This window comes from Podarcis pityusensis (genome assembly GCF_964106645.2).
Source record: "Podarcis pityusensis genome assembly, chromosome: 8".
In the NCBI taxonomy this organism is placed as follows: domain Eukaryota; kingdom Metazoa; phylum Chordata; class Lepidosauria; order Squamata; family Lacertidae; genus Podarcis; species Podarcis pityusensis.
The window spans coordinates 40,883,739-40,903,148 of NC_138033.1; positions in this window are offsets into that span (position 1 = coordinate 40,883,739).

A 19,410-nucleotide genomic window follows, 5' to 3' on the forward strand; every position below is an offset into this window, starting at 1 on the left:
ATTTTTATTAATCTTTTTCTCAGGGTGTTAAGCACTTGTCCAGGCTCCCTCTGCTGGCTATGAATGTTGACGTTAATTTGATTTAATGTATGTGCACTGTTTTTGCTGACAAAAATAACTGTATTTCATGCTCTCATTCCTCCTCCTGCTCACCGTAGATGTCTTTTTGTAATTACACCATTGTGTTTGTTTATGACTAATGCAAGCTCATCCTTCTGAGACTGCTGGGTGATTCATGTTTAAGTGAGTTTTAGAAACTGACTCCACACACTTGGCAGAAAAGAAAGATCAAGAAGCATGGTGGTCAATATACAAAATACACAGCCTTGCATGCATATACCCATCAGCTGAGTATTTCATTATTACTGTTTATACCTATGTTGTTAGTCACTGTGATTACACAGTGCATCATAAGAGAGAAGGGAGGCAAGCAAGCAAACCAGTCAAACCAACATCTCCTTTGTATTAACTTCACCACTGCCAAGTGAATATGTTAATTTTTCTCTGGCTGCTTCCACTAAAGAGCCCTTTAACCTTCTGGTCTTTAAGTGACCCAACCTACTCCCAATATTGAGTAGAGTCATATGGTACATAGGTGTGGGGTGCATAACAAGGCCTTAGACTAATTCCCCTCTCTCCCAAAGACATGAGGCATTTACTTATGGATTTAGAAAGACAACACATTACACAGTTTTCAAGGAAATTGCTACCCATAAGAGAAAATTTTAAAATAAACATATCTAGTTATACCTTTACTAGATTATTTCCCTGACCAAACCAATATTTATCCATTCACATTGCTAAGTTTAGCTTCTGGATCACTTCATGACCTTCTCCTGGTTCCTTCTTCCTGCAGTGCCAGTGCCCTCCACTATTCCAACTTTTCTTCCTGTCTCATGAAGTTCTTCAAACTTCTGATTCCACAACCTTCCACCTATTCCACTTTTTCTAGCTTGACATATACAGTATTTGCACACTCTCTCCTTTCCAACGTTTTAGTGATTCAGAAGGAGAGGAGAGTGTTGGTTTAGTTTCTCTTTCTCTTTAATTTCTAGCTGCCTGGGATGAACCTTTGGACCCTCCTGTGCAAAATTTCCTCAGCATAACATCCCCTCTTAAACTTTTGACTCTCTTGTGAACAACTCCCTTAGCAAAACATCCCACTGAACTTTTAACCTCCATATGATCTTCTGACCCTCCTATGCACAAGAGCCCTTAAAGGAAAAAGCAACCCCTTTATATTCTATATTTTGCAACCAAAAGCCCAAAAGAAAGTGACTGAAATTCCAAATCCTTCACAGTCACCCTGAGTACATCAGTACAAGAGCTCAAAGGTTGCCATAGTGATACACAAAATGTAAAATAAAATACAACATACAATGTAAAAACAGTCATATCAACGATCTACAAAGGCCTTGGTAGGTTTATAAAGCAGCAGATGGTCTTCGAAGCATCCTAATCCTTGGCTTACCCATTCGTCTAAGTGATTACTTACAGTAAACGTTCTGACTGTTTGTGTACTGCCACCTTGCCCAAGCTATGCCTGTCTTAAATTGTGGTCTAAGAATTGGCAAAAATTTAACATAACAATATAAACGCAACATAAAAACCCCACTACAAACAAAATAAATACATATAAAAATGCAATCTAAAACCAACAGCAGTGACACCACCTTCCACCCCCCACAACCAAAACCTTTCCTGAACAGAACACCCACACTTATATTTTTTTTTTTAAACAATTTATTGGGTTTTACAATAGAAATAAACATAATAAACAATATAACATTTGTCTTAACATAATTTCACATTTTCTTTGGACTTCCTCACATCTCCCGCTCCCACTTTCATCGTTATAACATTTTGTCAGCAATTTATTATCTTATTTACATTCTTATATCCCTTCTGTGTTTCATAATCTTATAGTTCTCGAAAGGAATTAAATTTTCACAATCTTACTTATTTTCTTAAAAACCTCTGAATTTAGTGGTGCTCAGTTATTTTGATCTAGCATCCTGTTTAGCATTCACTCAAATTACAATATTTTTGTAAATAATTCTTAAATTTCTTCCAGTCCTCCTCAGTCCTCTCTTCTCCCAGGTCACGAATTCTGCCGGTCATCTCAGCCAGTTCCATGTAGTCTATCAGTTGCATCTGCCATTCTTCCAGTGTGGGTAGATCTTGAGTTTTCCAGTGTTTTGCGAGAAGTATCCTTGCTGCTGCTGTTGCATACATAAAAAATGTCTGGTCCTTCTTTACCACCCCTTGGCCGACAATACCCAAAAGGAAAGCCTCTGGTTTCTTAGTGAAGGTATATTTAAATACCTTTTTCAATTCATTATAAATCATTTCCCAGAACGCCTTCACTTTAGGGCAAGTCCACCAGAGGTGGAAGAACGTTCCCTCACACTCTTTACATTTCCAACACTTATTATCAGACAGGTGGTAAATTTTTGCAAGTTTGACTGGGGTCATATACCATCTATAAATCATTTTCATTACATTTTCTTTCAAAGCGTTACATGCAGTAAATTTCAATCCATTACTCCACAACCTTTCCCAGTCCTCAAACATGATATTATACCCAATGTCTTGTGCCCACCTTATCATAGCCGATTTAACCATTTCATCTTGTGTATTCCATTTTAACAGCAAGTTATACATCCTTGAAAGTACCTTAATCTTTGGTTCTAACAATTCTGTTTCTAGTTTCGATTTCTCCACCTGGAACCCTAGTTTCTTGTCATTTTTAAAAACTTCTTTAATCTGAGCGTAATGTAACCAGTCTCGCACTTTGTCTTTCATTTTCTCCAAACTCTGCAATTTCCAGTTATCTCCATCCTTTTCTAGTATTTCCCAATATTTTGGCCATTTAGCCTCCATATTGGGTCTTTTTCGGGCCTTAGCTTCCAAAGGTGAAAGCCACCTTGGTGTTTTATTTTCCAGCAAGTCTTTATATTTTGTCCAGACATTAAACAATGATTTTCTGACAATATGGTTCTTAAAGGCCTTATTTGCTTTAACCTTGTCATACCATAAATATGCATGCCATCCAAAAGCATTGTTAAACCCTTCCAGATCTAACACATCAGTGTCTTCAAGAAGTAGCCAGTCTTTTAGCCAGCAGAACGCTGCGGCTTCATAATACAACTTTAAGTCTGGCAGGGCAAAGCCCCCTCTTTGTTTTGCATCAGTTAATATCTTAAACTTAATTCTGGGCTTTTTGCCCTGCCAGACAAACTTAGAAATATCTCTCTGCCACTTCTGAAAGCACTCCGTTTTGTCCAAAACCTGAAGTGTTTGAAATAAAAACAACATCCTTGGCAATACATTCATCTTAATAGCAGCAATTCGGCCTAACAAAGAAAGTTTCAATTTTGACCAACTATCTAAGTCTCTCTTAATTTCTGTCCAGCATTTTTCATAATTGTCCTTAAATAGACTTAGATTTTTTGCTGTTATGTTTACCCCTAGGTATTTTACTTTTTTAACCACATTAAGTTCCGTCTCATTCTGAAACCGTTCTGACTCTGAATCAGTCAAATTTTTTCCCAAAACCTTAGTTTTCTGTTTATTTAATTTAAATCCAGCCACCCGACCAAAGTCGTTAATCAGTTGTAATACTCTTTTCGTACTAGGCTCTGGCTTCTGCAGGGTCAAAACCAGGTCATCTGCAAAAGCTTTTAATTTGTATTGTTTCTGTCCGACCTGAATTCCTTCCACCAACCGATCCCCTCTAATCATGTTCAATAGCACTTCCAGAACCGAAATGAATAATAAAGGGGAGATAGGGCAACCTTGTCGTGTCCCTTTTTCAATTTTGAACTCTTCTGTAACCACATTATTAACTATCAATTTAGCTTTCTGTTCTGAATATATCGCCTCAATCCCATTCTCAAAACCCCGTCCCACTCCCATCTCTTTTAAATTTCCCATCATAAATTTCCAGGAGATATTGTCAAAGGCCTCCGCATCTATAAAAATTAAAACTGCTTTTGTATTTATATCTGTTTGCAAAAGTTCCAAAATGTCAATAATGTTCCTTGTATTAGCAAACAGATGTCTACCTGGGAGAAAGCCGGCCTGGTCCTTATGAATTACTTCATTTAAAACTTTTTTAAATCTACTTGCCAAAATGTCTGCAAATATTTTGTAATCCACATTTAGAAGGGAGATGGGACGGTAGTTCTTAAGTTGTGTCTTTTCAGCTTCCGACTTTGGTATTAATGTGATAAACGCTTCCTTCCACGACTCCGGTGCCCTCTTCCCCTCCATAATTTCATTGCTGACCTCCATCAAAGGTTGTATCAAATAGTCTTTTAATGTCTTATAGTACTTGGAAGTCAGCCCATCTGGCCCTGGAGATTTGCCGAGTTGCATGTTCTGAATGGCTTGTTCAATCTCCTGTCGTGTTATTTTAGAATTCAGGATTGTCCTATTTTCTTGTGACAATTTGGATAGTCCATTTTTTGCCAAAAATTGTTTAATCTCAACTTCGTCTTGCGGCCCTTGGGTGTATAGTTTTTTGAAGTATCTCTGGAAACACTTTCTAATGTCCACTGGATTCTGAATGTTTTTTCCTTCAACCTCTAAGTTTGTAACCGTATTTAATCTTTGTCTTCTCTTCAACTGCCAAGCTAGCAGTTTTCCACATTTATTCGCCGACTCAAACGTTTTTTGCTTCATTAGCTTAACCTTCCATTCGATTTCCTGATTTATCAGTTTAGAATATTGTGTTTGATAAAGTTTAATTTCTCTCAGAGTTGGCTGTGACTTCGGGTTCACTCTTAATTTCTTCTCTAATTCTTTTATTTTATCCAAGATCTTATCTTTTTTCTCATTTTGTGTTCTTTTCTTTACTGCATTCTGTTGTATCAAGAATCCCCTCATTACAGCTTTGCTTGCGTCCCAGACGATTCTTTTTTCCACGGTAGTATTCATATTTATCTCAAAATAATCCTTCAAAACTTTTTGGGCCTTCTTAGTAATTTCCTGATCTCTGAACAAATTGTCATTCATCTTCCATCTAAAGGATCCAGTTGGTAGTAGTGTCATATCCATCTTTACTGCATTATGGTCGGAACAGGTCTTTGGGCAGATTTCCACTTTTCTGACCTTAGGTACCAGGCCTCTAGAAATCCATATTTGGTCGATTCTTGTCCAGGTCAGTTGGGCTTCAGAAAAGAATGTTCCCTCTCTTCCTAGTGGGTTCTTTGTCCTCCAAACATCAATCAAATCCATATTGTCTATCATTTCAAAAAAGGTTTTAGGTAGTCTGCCGTCTTTTGTAACATTTTGACTTTGTGACTTGTCCATGTTAGTTGATACGACCCCATTCATATCTCCCATCATTATGATGTTGTTGTAGTCCAGATAATCCAGCATTGTCTCCTGCAGCTTCTTGTAAAATTCCGATTTCCCTTCATTAGGTGCATAGATTCCTAATATCAACAGTTTCTCTCCTTGATATTGTATCTCAATAGCCAAAATTCTTCCATGTTCATCTTTAAATAAGAATTTGGGTGACAGGCTCTCTTTTGCATATATCACCACGCCTCTCTTCTTGACTTTATCCGACGATACAAATTCCTGGCCCAATCTTTTATTTATTAACACTTTTCTGTGGAGCCTCGTCACATGTGTTTCTTGTAGACAGATAATGTCCAATTGTTCTTTTTTTAGTATGTGAAATATTTTCTTCCTTTTTTCCGGAATGTTACAACCATTAATATTCCAACTCAGCAATTGCAGAGACATCCTGAATTGATCTGGTTATTTCTCCAGGGGTGGTATCTTCTCTGGATCTTCAGGTTCCCCAGGTGCTGGTGTTGATGCTGGCGTTGCCCCAGGCCCAGAAGGTAGTTCAATTCCTTTTTGAAGGTCCTCTCCGTGTGTAGCCAAAAATTTGTCTCTCTCTTCCAATGTTCTAATTTTGACCTTTCTCCCTCTAAAGGTAAAAGATATTCCTTGGGGAAATTCCCGCCTAAATGGAATTGCGTTGCTCCTTAGTAGTTTAGCAAGTTCAGAGTAGGCGGCTCTAAGATCCAACAGTTGTCTTGGAATATCTTTGTAAATTTCAATTCTTCTGTCCAAAACCTCCAGTGACTTTCCGTAGTGTAGGCCCAAAATCTTGTCCCTTTCCTCCTTTGATCTCAATGTTATCAAACAGTCTCTGGGCCTCTCCTTCTTTGTGAATCTTCCAAGTCTGAAAGCTGACACAATTTTAAAGTCCTTTTCTTCCAAATTCCAGAACTTGGAGAATTCTTTGGTCAAAAACTCAGTTAGATTTCCTTCTTCTGCCTCTTGTAGTGATCTAATCCTCAAGTTATTCTCACGATTTCGCAGTTCTATCATAGAAAGATAGATCTGATGTTCCCCAACTTGTTTGGTGAGTGGTCTTACCTCTTGTTCTAAATTTTCCAATTTTTGTCTGAACACCCACACTTATAAAGCATTTGAACAACTACCCTATACCTACAAGAGTGCCGTTACCACAGTGTAAAGGTAAAGGTACCCCTGCCCGTACGGGCCAGTCTTGACAGACTCTAGGGTTGTGCGCTCATCTCACTCTAGAGGCCGGGAGCCAGCGCTGTCCGCAGACACTTCCGGGTCACGTGGCCAGCGTGACGAAGCTGCTCCGGCGAACTGGCACCAGAGCAGCACACGGAAACGCCGTTTACCTTCCCGCTATAAAGCGGTACCTCTTTATCTACTTGCACTTAAGGGTGCTTTCGAACTGCTAGGTGGGCAGGAGCTGGGACCGAACGACGGGAGCTCACCCCGCCGCGGGGATTCGAACCGCCAACCATGCGATCGGCAAGTCCTAGGCGCTGAGGTTTTACCCACAGCGCCACCCGCGTCCCTTTTTTTACCACAGTGAGACTGACCCAATTGAGGTGGGGGGAGGCACTTACATTAGCCACCACTGTGCTTGCTCACAGAAATAAGCTTTTTGCACCTCAAGAAAGTGACTGAAGGCATAATTTTACCTGAGAACTGATATGAATGATGGGGATTTGTGGTTGCTGATGAGGAAAATGGCAGAGAAAATGACTTTGAGACATTCCTGATGGCACTTCTGAATAATCTGCCAAAATGTACTTCTGAAAACCCCTCATCTCATCAAGCGCTTCTCTACTGCAGCAATCCTGAATACAGTTAGCCTGCTTGCAACCTTACAGTGGGATTTAAACTTGCTTGGATTTGCAACCAAAATCGGCTTATATTAAAATATATCCCTACTTCTTCACTATTTTCTCATGCTTCTCATTCAGATGAACTGGTCACCTGAGCAGATCAATAAGTATGATGCAAATATAACATCTTTTTCTCTCTCATCTTTTTGGTTGTGTGAGAAAGAAGATGGTATCACTGCTGTTGGTTTTGGGTTGTGGGGGGTGTTCTTTAACCTACGTACATCCTCTTTCCTGTTCCAATGAACAACCAACCAAATCACCATCACCATCCCAACTAGAATATATCCCATGTTGGACCCTTGGTCCATCTTGTTCTTCAGGATTTCAGGTCAGGTTCACTCCCAGCCCTTCTTGGAGATATGGGGATTGAACCTGGGACCTTCTGCATGCAAAGCAGATGCCCTACCACTAAGCTACAGCTCTTCCCCTGTCTTTCTATGCTTCAGTCCCTAGTTCCCCTTACATTTAAGATTTTATGTCCCGTTCCATATTCTTTCCAAAAACAAACACACAGCACATTGTGAGCATTCTTCTCCCTGTATATTACTCAAAGACAATATTTGGCACACACACACAAAATTGTAAATACAATCAAAGCCAATATCAAAATTGTGTGTGTCTGTTTCCCATCATATGTCATAATAAAGCTGCCTTTTTCAGTGAAAAACGCATAAAGAATTATTCGCCTGCCATCGTTAACCACCAGTTTCTTTGTTTCCCCCCCAGTTTCTCTGCTCCCCCCAAGCAACTCCAATATTTTTATAAATGATATGTCTTTTTGTATTTTTTTTAAGTACTGCATGACACAGAAGCAATAAGTTTGGCAAAATCAGATAGCTACCATAAAGAGTGCTAAGTGAAAAAAACATTTCTGTATAAATATTTTGCATTTAGATCAAATCTGAGCTGTGAACAACAAGGGATAATTAGCTTTATGAATTCTCCTGGGTGGTTAGATTTGGTCTATACAATTTTATGTCTCTCCTGAATTGCTGGGTTTAGCACATTACACTTAATTGAAGGTTTCAGCTTTATAAATGGAGCCATCTTGGTTGGGGAAAACGATATTGTAACAGTTGCTGTGTTGATTGGGTTTGGGGGGTCTGCTCTGCTGCCCCCATGTTCCTGTCCACTCCTTCAGCTTTCAAAACAGGCATAATGTCACTTGGGGAAGGGGCTTTGCATATATAGTGCAGCAGCGACAAAATGGTAAAAGCATCTTCCCTTGGGCAATTTTCGTTTAGAGAAAAGGCAAGTAAAAGACGACATGATAGTGGTGGAGTGGAGAAGGTGGACAGAGAGAAGCTTTTCTTCTTTACTCATAGCACTACAACACGGAGACATCAAATGAAGCTGAATATTGGAAAACTCGGGACAGACGAAAATGGTACTTCACACAATGCAGAGTTAAATTATGGAATCTACTCTCACAAGAGGCAGTGATGGCTGCCAACTTGGGCTGCTTTAAAAGAGGATCAGGCACATTCATGAGGGACAAGGCTATCAACTAGCCAACATGGCTATATGCTGCCTCCACATTTGAAGGCAGCAGTGCTTATGAGTATAAGTTGCTAGAAACTGCATAAGGGGAGAGTGTTCTTGTGTTTGGGTCCTGCTTGTGGGTTTCCCATTGAGGCATCTGACTGGCCACTTTGAGAACATGATGCTAGACTAGATGGGCAATTGGACCTCATTCCTACAAGCTTTCCAAAATAAAATGGATTTAACATGGCATCATGAAGATAACGGACCCTCCAAGTGTCCTTATTTTCCAGGGACATCCCTGATTTAGAGAAGCCGCCTCGGATTCTGATTTGATCCTGGAATGTCCTTCTTTTCCTTAGGATGTCCCTATTTTCAATGGAGAAATGTTGGAATTCTATGGAGTTATCCAACCTCAGAGCCATCTGAAGGCAATCCTGTACGGGAAAGTTCTTTTTTTTAATGTTTAATGTTTTATTATGTTGGAAGCTGCCCAGAGTGGCTGGGGTGACCCAGTAAGATGTGTGGGGTATAAATAGTAAAATTATAATTATGGAATGGGACATCCCTATGCTCATCGGAGAAATGTTGGAGGGTATGAGAAACGTGAGAAGTGATCTACACCTTGAAGTACTTGGAGGAAAGGTGGAATATAAATGTAATAAAGTAAGTAAACAAGTAACTTCTGCTGATTGTCTTACACACTGACAGCTTAAGAACAGTCATATTGGATCAGAACAGAGGTCCATCTAGACTAGCATGCTGTTCTCACAGTGACCAACCAGTTGCCTGTGGGAAGCCAACAAGCAGGACATGCGCTCAATAACATTCTCCCAATGGTGATACCAAGCAGTTGGAATTCAGAATCCTCCTGCCTTTGATACAGGAGAAGTTACCATACCCTCCAACATTTCTCTGATGAACATAGGGACGTCACATTCCATAATGATAATTTTACTATTTATACTCCACACATTCTACTGGATAGCCCCAGCCACTCTGGGCAGCTTCCAACATAATAAAACATTAAACATTAAAAAAAAACCTTCCCTCTACAGGATTGCCTTCAGACAACTCGGGGATCGGGTAACTCCATACCCTCCAACATTTCTCCAGTGAAAATAGGGACACCCTAAGGAAAAGTGGGACATTCTGGAATCAAATCAGAAACCGGGACGGCTTCTTTAAATCAGGGACGTCCGTGGAAAATAGGAACACTTGGAGTGTCTGAGTTAAACCATGGTCTTCCCTCTGCCCTCCAGAGAAGCAAGGGGTGTCCTAGTTTTGTGACTGAGGTAGAAGCTGGAGTATGCTGCCCCTCAGCTCTACAGTCCCTGGGCAATCTTGATGGAAGATGTTCTTACACAAAGAATAATGTCCCTAGCAGCATAAAATAATCATAAAACACAACACCTACACATGTTAATAAAAAGGCAAAATTTACCCACACATTGTATGTGTGTGCAGGGTGGGAATATTTTTATGTGTAGCATATTACTAGTGTGTTAGAGGATGCTTCTCTCTGTCCATTGCTGTAAATGAATGATAAAATCACGTTTATTTGAATCTCTCCTTTGCTTTCAGATTTTGTTTTCTGTGGGCCTGTGTGTTTTTGTGAGTTCCACTCCGTAGCTATTTCCTCCTCCCAGTAACCACTTTTTTCTTTCTTTCCGAACCAAGCCTGCTCTTGGGCTCTGTTTACAAACCCATACACTGGCCTGAACTCTTTCCATTTGTTCAGTCATCTAGCAAATCTCCGTCTACACAGATTGATTATGCAACTATAGGAACGCAGGTGATTAAGCAACAAAAATAGCTCCAGCTAGTCCCTGAGTAGAATGGAGCTGAACAAACCCAGAATCAAAAAGTGGCTTTTAGCTAAATGAGCATTTGCAGGGAACAGGCATGGTTTTGATGAGAAGAATGAGTCATTATAGCTATGCATTCTCCCTGCTAACTAAGGTACTCACTGGTAAATCTGTAGCAACTTTCACACAGTCCATCATGTGACTTACTAGGGGAAAGTGTGCATAAAAAATATATATAAATTAAAATTTTATAGAGAGATACATAATGCATTATATTAGGGAAATCTGCTTGCAATAATTTATATATTAGGAGAAATTTGCACAAAAATGCTGGCAAATTTTAACAAGAACTTTTGTTTTGTTTTGAGGGGGGGGGGGAAACAATCACAAGCTGATGCAGAAATCTTAAGAACTGGAAAAAAGAAAAATTGAGAGAAATAAAAATTGTCCATCCCTTATCCTATGTTAGACCTGCTCAGTTAGGTCCATTAATTTCTATGGAACTACTCTGAGTATAACTTAGAAGCTGCAGTAGATCCATAAAATACATGGACAAAAAGTAGGATACATGGTGACGCTTCCCTGAATTTCTTTATTTTCAGAATTTTGCCATTTCAAACCTGCTGGAATGTTTGAGTAGCTGCTGCTGAAACTGGTGCTGCTGTTAGCTCCCACAATCCCTTCCCCCTGAAAACCAGGAGGCTTTGCAGAAAATGCTTCCTCTTCCATTTCCAGCAAGGTCCTTTTATTATTGAACAAGTAGTATGTGCCATTTTTTGCTGTGGTTTCCCATTCCCCTTAGCATCTGCAAATAACTTTCAGCAGGTCCTTATTGATTCTCCACCTGTTCTATAGCCCCCTTGCCGCTAATGTTGTACTGAGATGCCAGACGTGTGAGACTGAGAGCAGGGAGCTCCCAATCCTATTGGTCACAGCAAATACACAGAATGTGGAAAGCGTCTGACCTCTCTGACAGTTTTCTGAAATGCTGAGAACATCAGAAGAGAACTGCTGGGCAAGACCTAAGGTCCGTGCAGCCCATCTTCCTGTTTGCAATACTGTAGCATATAGCCTGATCATCCCGATTTATTCTGCATTGGTCAGGGATGGGAGAGAAATCTGATTCAGTTTGTATTTAAACGAGGACCTAACAAATTTGAACTCTCCAAAATAATGCATGTACTGAAACGCAGCCATCCTTTGAAACATGCACTTCTCCAATATAATTCTCTATTCAAGTGATGTGGATAAAATTGCATTTACTAGGGTGTGCATATAAATGCTTATATTAGTGTACGTAACATACAAAATTTAGTCTGTTAAGGGAGAAATGTATATATTAGGCAAAATTGCATACAAACTGCATTATGCACACTTAAACACTAAAACTTCCATGTGGTTTTTTTTTATTAAAAAATTGCAAACTGAAATTAAGGTTGGAAAAATGAGATACTGAGAGAAACCAAGCTGGCAGTTTCATCCGTCTGGAGTCCTGTGTCCAGTTATGGGTGTCATGTTTTAAGAATAAAATTGACCAACTGGAGGAAATCCAGGGGAGGTGGACCAGGGTAGTGAAGGGTCTGAAAACCATGTCCTATGAGCAATTCTCATACGTGGGCATGGGCATGTGTGAATGTGTGTGTGCCACTTGAAAATTGGTAAAAGAATGAATAATTGTTTTTTTTCCCTATGAATGAACGCAACTCATTGTTTTCTTTCAGTGTAGGAATTGTCAAAACCAGTGCCACATTGTGAAAATCATTGGCCCTAGCCCAGGCTGCTGAGAACTGGACGCTTTCAGAGAAAATTTAGTAGCGTGCACCAGCACCATTTAAAGAAAATCGTGCATCCCAAGTTAGAGCCTTAATAGTCTTGCCCTGGTCAAAGTTGCCTTCATCTCTGTCATGGGTGGGTGAGGGAACCAAATGTAGGGTCAAGTACAAATATTCTAGACGGTTACACAATGTCCTGAACCATGGGGTACCTGGCGGCAAGTCCCGCTGGAGTTGCACAATCCCATGGCAGATTCCGGCAGGCCAACAGGTCCAAAGTACATTCAGGTCAGGTTCCTGCCTCTGCAGCTGATCCAGGGATCAGAGCACCTGAAAATCAGTCCTGCACAAGCACAGTCCCAAAGAGCTCCCTGGAAAACCCAAGACATGGGAAGACCCAACATGTCACCTCTGCTTCTCTTTTATACCTTGCATGCTGATTGCAGCAGCTGGGTTTGACAAGGCATGTCACCCTCAAATGTTCCAAGCCCACTCCAGCTGAGGAATCACACACCTTCTCCCACATGCTCCACCTGGCCAGCTAGTGATCTGGGCTTTGGGCTCTGGCCTGCCTCTACCTCCTAGAGCAGTGGTGGCCAAACTTGGCCCTCCAGCTGTTTTGGGACTACAATTCCTATCATCCCTGACCACTGGTCCTGTTAGCTAGGGATAATGGGAGTTGTAGGCCAAAAACAGCTGGAGGGCCAAGTTTGGTCACCACTGTCCTAGAGTGTTCCTCCTGCTGCTTCTTATGCATTAGAGCCAGCCATATCCAGGGAGACAGGAGCCCCTCTGGCTCTGGTGATGGGTTCTGCTGCTCTGGTTCCTATGCACTGACCTCCATCCCCTTGCCATCCTCCGTCATCCCGTGAGTACTTTCTACACCATCCTCTCCTTCTTCATCTCCAGCTTGCCCCATTGTCCCCCAGTCATGGCTATATCCCTCACTAAGATCCTCTTTCTCCTCCCTGCTGTCCTGTCAGTTCATGACACACAATCTTTCCTGGACCACCTGAATGAAACACACAGGTCACATTTGAGAAGGGTTGATATTTTGCTTATAGTGTTAGCCTGTAAGGAAGTTTTGGGATGATGTATTCCACATGATTTCTAAAATCCTGACTATTACAGTGATTAAAGACCTAGACTTGGTCTTGCTATCATTATTTTGAGGAGCAAATTAAGATATTTTCTTTAAGCTATTAATAATCCATTTCCTGCTAACAGCACAGATGGAGGCCACATTCTTACAGAGAAGTGATTGCTTGTTAACTACAGTGGTACCTCGGGTTAAGTACTTAATTCATTCCGGAGGTCTGTTCTTAACCTGAAACTGTTCTTAACCTGAAGCACCACTTTAGCTAATGGGGCCTCCTGCTGCCGCCACGCTGCCGGAGCACGATTTCTATTCTCATCTTGAAGCAAAGTTCTTAACCCGAGGTACTATTAGTGGAGTCTGTAACCTGAAGCATATGTAACCTGAAGGGTATGTAACCCGAGGTACCACTGTATACAAAACTGGTATGATAGGTTATTGCCCAATTCCATATAGCACAGTGCAGAAAAATGCTCAATAGGCATAGTAGCTATTTTCAAAATATACTTTAACGGAGTGCAGTCCACTCTTGCCTGAAATGTTGGCTACCTGGATTCTGAACGAAGGAAGAGCTGCTGATATTCCTGATGGTAGAGAGTATAGCTTCTGGGGGGAAAAGATTATTCTGCACAATTTCCAAAACTTTAATGGAATTCAAATAGAGCCCCAGATTTCAACACCACAGAGCATTTGAGTAAGCACTTAGCCACCAAATATCTTTAGAGTAGGTTCAATCAGTTGTCCTCCCTTATTGCAACAGAATTTCATCAATGCCCCTGTGGTTTTCTGTGCTTTGACTTTCACTGCCTCCATATGACACTTCCAAGAGAGTAAGTTTGCTTCACTCCTCATGATGTTTTAAAAGCATCAGTCATACCACCAATTAAAGCTACTCTGACCCTCGTTTCTATGTTGCTGCATAGTTCTTGGATCAATAGCAGAAGTCTGCAGTAAATGTTACCAATCTGAAATATCTCTCATAGTCTGTGTTGTTTAGGTAAATAAGCCTACCAGGATAGGTGTTCACCATTCTATGTATTCCTTATAGAGCTCAGGTGGAAGCATATCTTCTCCAGGAGCTTTATTTGATTTCATGCAGGAAATAAAGGCCATTGTCTCGTTACAGGAGACTAGTGGCCATTCAGGTAGGTTTGAGAAATCCACACACACTGCTGGTAGAAGAAGAAGAAGAAGAGTTTGGATTTGATATCCCGCCTTTCACTCCCCTTCAGGAGTCTCAAAGCGGCTAACAATCTCCTTTCCCTTCCTCCCCCACAACAAACACTCTGTGAGGTGAGTGGGGCTGAGAGACTTCAAAGAAGTGTGACTGGCCCAAGGTCATCCAGCAGCTGCATGTGGAGGAGCGGAGACGCGAACCCGGTTCCCCAGATTACGTGACTACCGCTCTTAACCACTACACCACACTGGCTGGTACATGTGATTGCCCAGATTGACACCAACGTATGTTGAAGAAATTTTTACATAACCCAACCAGAGGCAGGAATGATGATCTCACTTCATTTAAACCCCGGGCTACCAGTTCTCATAATTTGTATCCCCCCTGCTCCATTACTGCTAGTCCCAGTTCCTGCCACTGGATTTTTGTATATTCAGCTCTCTTGTTTTTGAGCAGACTCTTGTATTCTAATCTACCTTTGGTCAAATTTTCCATGGATTCTCATGCAATCCCTTAGCCAGAACTTTCGCTTTGCATTGACCGTCAAACCAACCATGGTATGTTGATTGTGTGTAGTTATTAATTGCAGATGTTATCAAATAGGGCCTGTGTTCTGTTACAATTTGCTGGAAGACATCAACAAGATTTGGAGATTTGATGCAAGCTTTATCCGATGATACTATATAGTGTCTCTTGAATATCGCTGCTCAATCTGTGAGACCAACGGCAGTTAAAAACAAACAAGAAGCATTTTAAAAAGCAGATTGTGCAAGAGAAGATTGGGAGCTGGGGGGCTGGCATTTGTGGTTGGATGACAATTGCTATCAGTCACAGCCAGCATGGTCAAGGATCAGTGGACTTCCAGTCCCACACTATCTGGAGGGCCACAGGTTTCCTACCTCTGTTTTAGAGAATGGAAAAGCAGGGTATAAAACTTTGATAAATTTAGACAGTGAAATATGTATGCATGTGTTTAAAGCCAAAAATTTCAGTTTAACCAGCTTGCAGATCTGGTTGCTTGTAAGTAGAAACATCAAAATAAAGGGAGAAAATATTCCCTCACCTAGCAGTAGAAAACAAGCTCAATTATATAGTGTGCTGCCAATCAATTTGGTTTTCAAACACAGTGCAGCTGCAGCCTATGGCTAAGCCTTTGCCAAACAACAACAGTTTAATATTTCTCGTGCCAGAATCTCATCTGTAAGAGCACACAGCTGATCTGTAATGTGAGATATTGCCTCTTATCTTCTTGAACACCAGCTCATTTTTTCAAGGCATCTAAAAAAGAGAGAGTCAGTAATGAAGTCCTCAGATGGTAAATTAGAACTGGGAAGAAATGGGACATGTTAACTGTTAACGATGGCGGAAGAATGAATTCATATTAAAATTGAATTATATGATGAGGAAAGTACTCTGTGTCAGGTTCCACTCTTTGCTAGCAATCCCATCAGATGATTAAGTGGGGAAGATCAACCAAATATGACTGTCTCTTGTGGCAGAAAATGTCATGGATAAGAACGTAAGGATGAACCAGGTAGGTGAGACCAAAATCAATCTAGTTCAGGTGTGGGGAACCTTTGCTCCCCTGTGCCAGAGATGTTGCTGAACGACAGCTCTCATTTATCCCAGCTGTTAGGGCTGATGGAAGTTGATGTTCAGCAATATCTGGAGGGCCAAAGATTCTCAACTGCAGATCTCTTCCCACCATTCTGTTTCCAGTAGTCAGAGGACTCTGGAAAGCCCTTTTGCAGAGCATAAAGGAAAGTGCTGTTGTTGAACTATGGGGTGGAGGGAACCTGGAAACAACCGAAACTTGGAGCATCTTTAAAAATCAACCACTGGGAATTCCTTTGCTGAATGTTCCATCTATTCCACAATGCTTGGGGTGGGGGAGAAGTGTCGTTAAAGACCTAAAGTAAGCATGAAGGATGATTTGCAGCACTGTACAGGATTTGTTTATTTACAAGAGGGACTTGCATCAAAATATTATGGCGTTGGGAAGTTTCCCATGTTCAGTAGCAGCTGGCAGGTGTTGCTTACCAGGATTCCCAAAATGAGGGTGCTGCTTCTAGCTGATAGGGAGAAGGGGAGGGCCAAGGTGGTAGAGAGACTGGCCCAGGGTAAACCTTGGCATTCTCCTCAGCCTGCTGACACCTCCCTCTTGCATGTGGCTGGGGCTTTTTTCAACAGTACTCACAGCCTGAACATTGGGAATAGAGTGAATTATTGAATGAAGTCATTTCCATTGGAAAACACAAGGCAATCAGCAAAACAAAACGATCGCATCAAGTACAGCAAGTTATTGGCAAATTATTAAAGAAAATGTCCAGATCATAATAGTCCCACAGAAAACCGCTTCCTCTGCAGAAGAAACAATAGAATGAAAGATATAGCTGGTCTTTGCTTGCTTAGGATAGACTTAAGACCCCCTGAGTTTATTTATTTTTATAACTAGGTCCCAATTTCAATCCCCAACATCTTCAGGTAGGGCTACGAATGGTCCCTGCCTGAAACCTTGGAGAGCTCTTGCTAGTCATAGAACAGGGGTCAGCAAGGTTGCCTGGGCCAAGTTGGTCCCATGGAGATCCCTCCGATCGCGTGTGTGAGCATGTGCGCCTGCGATTTCCGGTGTCTGCACATGTGCAGACGCAATTTCCGGTGCTGCGGAAGCAAGTCCCAACGCCGTGCTGTGCCGGTTTAGCGCAGTGCACGAGCAGGCAGCTCAGTTCGGGGGCGGCTCGTGGGCCAGTCAAACGACCTCTGTGGGCTGCTTCCAGCCCACGGGCCTTAGGTTGCTGACCCCTGTCATAGAAAATAATAATAATAAATTTTATTTATATCCTGCCCTCCCCAGCCGAAGCCGGGCTCAGGGTGGCTAACAACACTAAAATAGTACATTATAAAAACATTATAAAAATTAATTAAAATCAAAATTGATGGCAACCATAAACTAAAGTTTTGTAAAGATTGCCAAAGGAGGGAGTCAGGCTGCGCCCTGACCAAAGGCCTGGTGGAACAGCTCTGTCTTGCAGGCCCTGCGGAAAGATGTCAAGTCCTGCAGGGCCCTTGTCTCTTGTGACAGAGCGTTCCACCAGGTTGGAGCCGCAGCCGAAAAAGCCCTGGCTCTAGTTGAGGCCAGCCTAACCTCTCTGTGGCCTGGGACCTTCAAGATGTTTTTATTTGAAGACCGTAAGTTCCTCTGTGGGGCATACCAGGAGAGGTGGTACGAGGGTCCTAGGCCGTATAGGGCCTAGTGATCTAGATGGACTTTTGGTCTGATTTGGCATAAGGCAGCTATCTGTGTTCCCAATAGTAAAACTCTCTTCTCAAGGCAGCTTACAAAATAAAAACAATATAATAGTAACCACAAGTAATTCATTGGTACTAATCTTGCTCTCTCCCGTTCTCTGTGCCTCCACATAACACTTTATTGCCATCTATCATGGATGCTGTAGTAGAAATTTCTGCATTGCAGGGGGTTGGCAAGATGATCACCAGGATCCCTTTCAACTCTATGCTTCTATGCTGATACTCCTGGTGCTTGTTCATGCTTGCAAGTTTTTCATAGTATCCGTACAACATTGCCTGTATCAAAATGCCATCCCACCGCACCTTTTATTCCTGGTTTACCATTTCTGTGGACAATCTGATGAGCTAAAAAAATCGAGACCACAGTAAACGGCCATGTGGAAGCACCTTCCACTTTGCTGTATTTCAGTGCTTCCCCAGCTGTGCTCCTGCAGAACAGAACTGCTCCATGCACCTATGGGTTCTTGTCACAGAAATCAAGTAATGGTGACCTTTTCCCAGCTCTGCATGATACTGGATTTTCTAGATATAATCTCCACAAAAACAGAGTACAGAAACTGAGATTAGCACATTTAGTTGACAGCTATCACACCTGATATCAAGGGTCTTTACTAAAGCCATCAGGCTCAACCATCACATTAAATTTCATAATTAGGCTCATTTTGTTATTTTTATTTATCTTTTGTCCTTGCTCGTGTGATTAAATAAATATTGTTTTTATTATTGCAATTATGACAATCATTATTATTTCTTTAGATACGTAGACTGCAATATAACCCTTCATTGTTATCTGTTAATATTGTCCCAAGTTTGAATGATGGCATAAACTACTTTTAATGTATTTTAAATTGTTGTGTTCTGCCCTGGAATCTTAGGCTGATTGGTGGGCAATAAACCAACAACAACAGCCATTTTTCTTGGAGTTTTGCAGAGAACAATGTGATATCCAGGTGCTCCTCTGTGAATTGCAAAGGTTTGGGAATGATTTCTGTATTTGAATCCAAGATCCAAGTCTAAAATTTTGCCCTGCCCCTTTAAGGCCGCTCTCTTCAGGACTCTGGTGATATTGGCAGAATTGCTGAGATGTTACAGAATCTGAAGCTAGCTGCTGGAGGTCTGCCAGCCGCTGCTCCTAGCATGCCTGGATTTACTCTTCTCTAGCTGTGCAAGCACACAGAAGGCCAAACTGATAACTCTCAATTGCATTTGGCTGTAAGGGCCCACAATATCCCCCGCCTGCAATTCAGCTATAATTAATACAATTGCTACCATCAAGAAACAAAGTTTAATGGATAGGGCAATTTAAGGAATGTTTCTGGTGTGGCTTGAAGGAGCTAAGAAGATGTCTTGAAGAATATATGGATGTGTAATTGATTTACAGGCTTAGGAAGCTGCCTAATCCTTTCTTGGGATTGTCTCACTGCAATAGCTGCCCAGGCAAGAATCTTCCCCAGCCTTGCCTGGGGATGCTGGGGATTGAACCCAGGACCTTCTCCATGCAAGCAGATGCTCTGTCACTGAGTCACAGCCCTTTCCCAACAGACACAGTGGTCAGGAGACAGATGCTGGA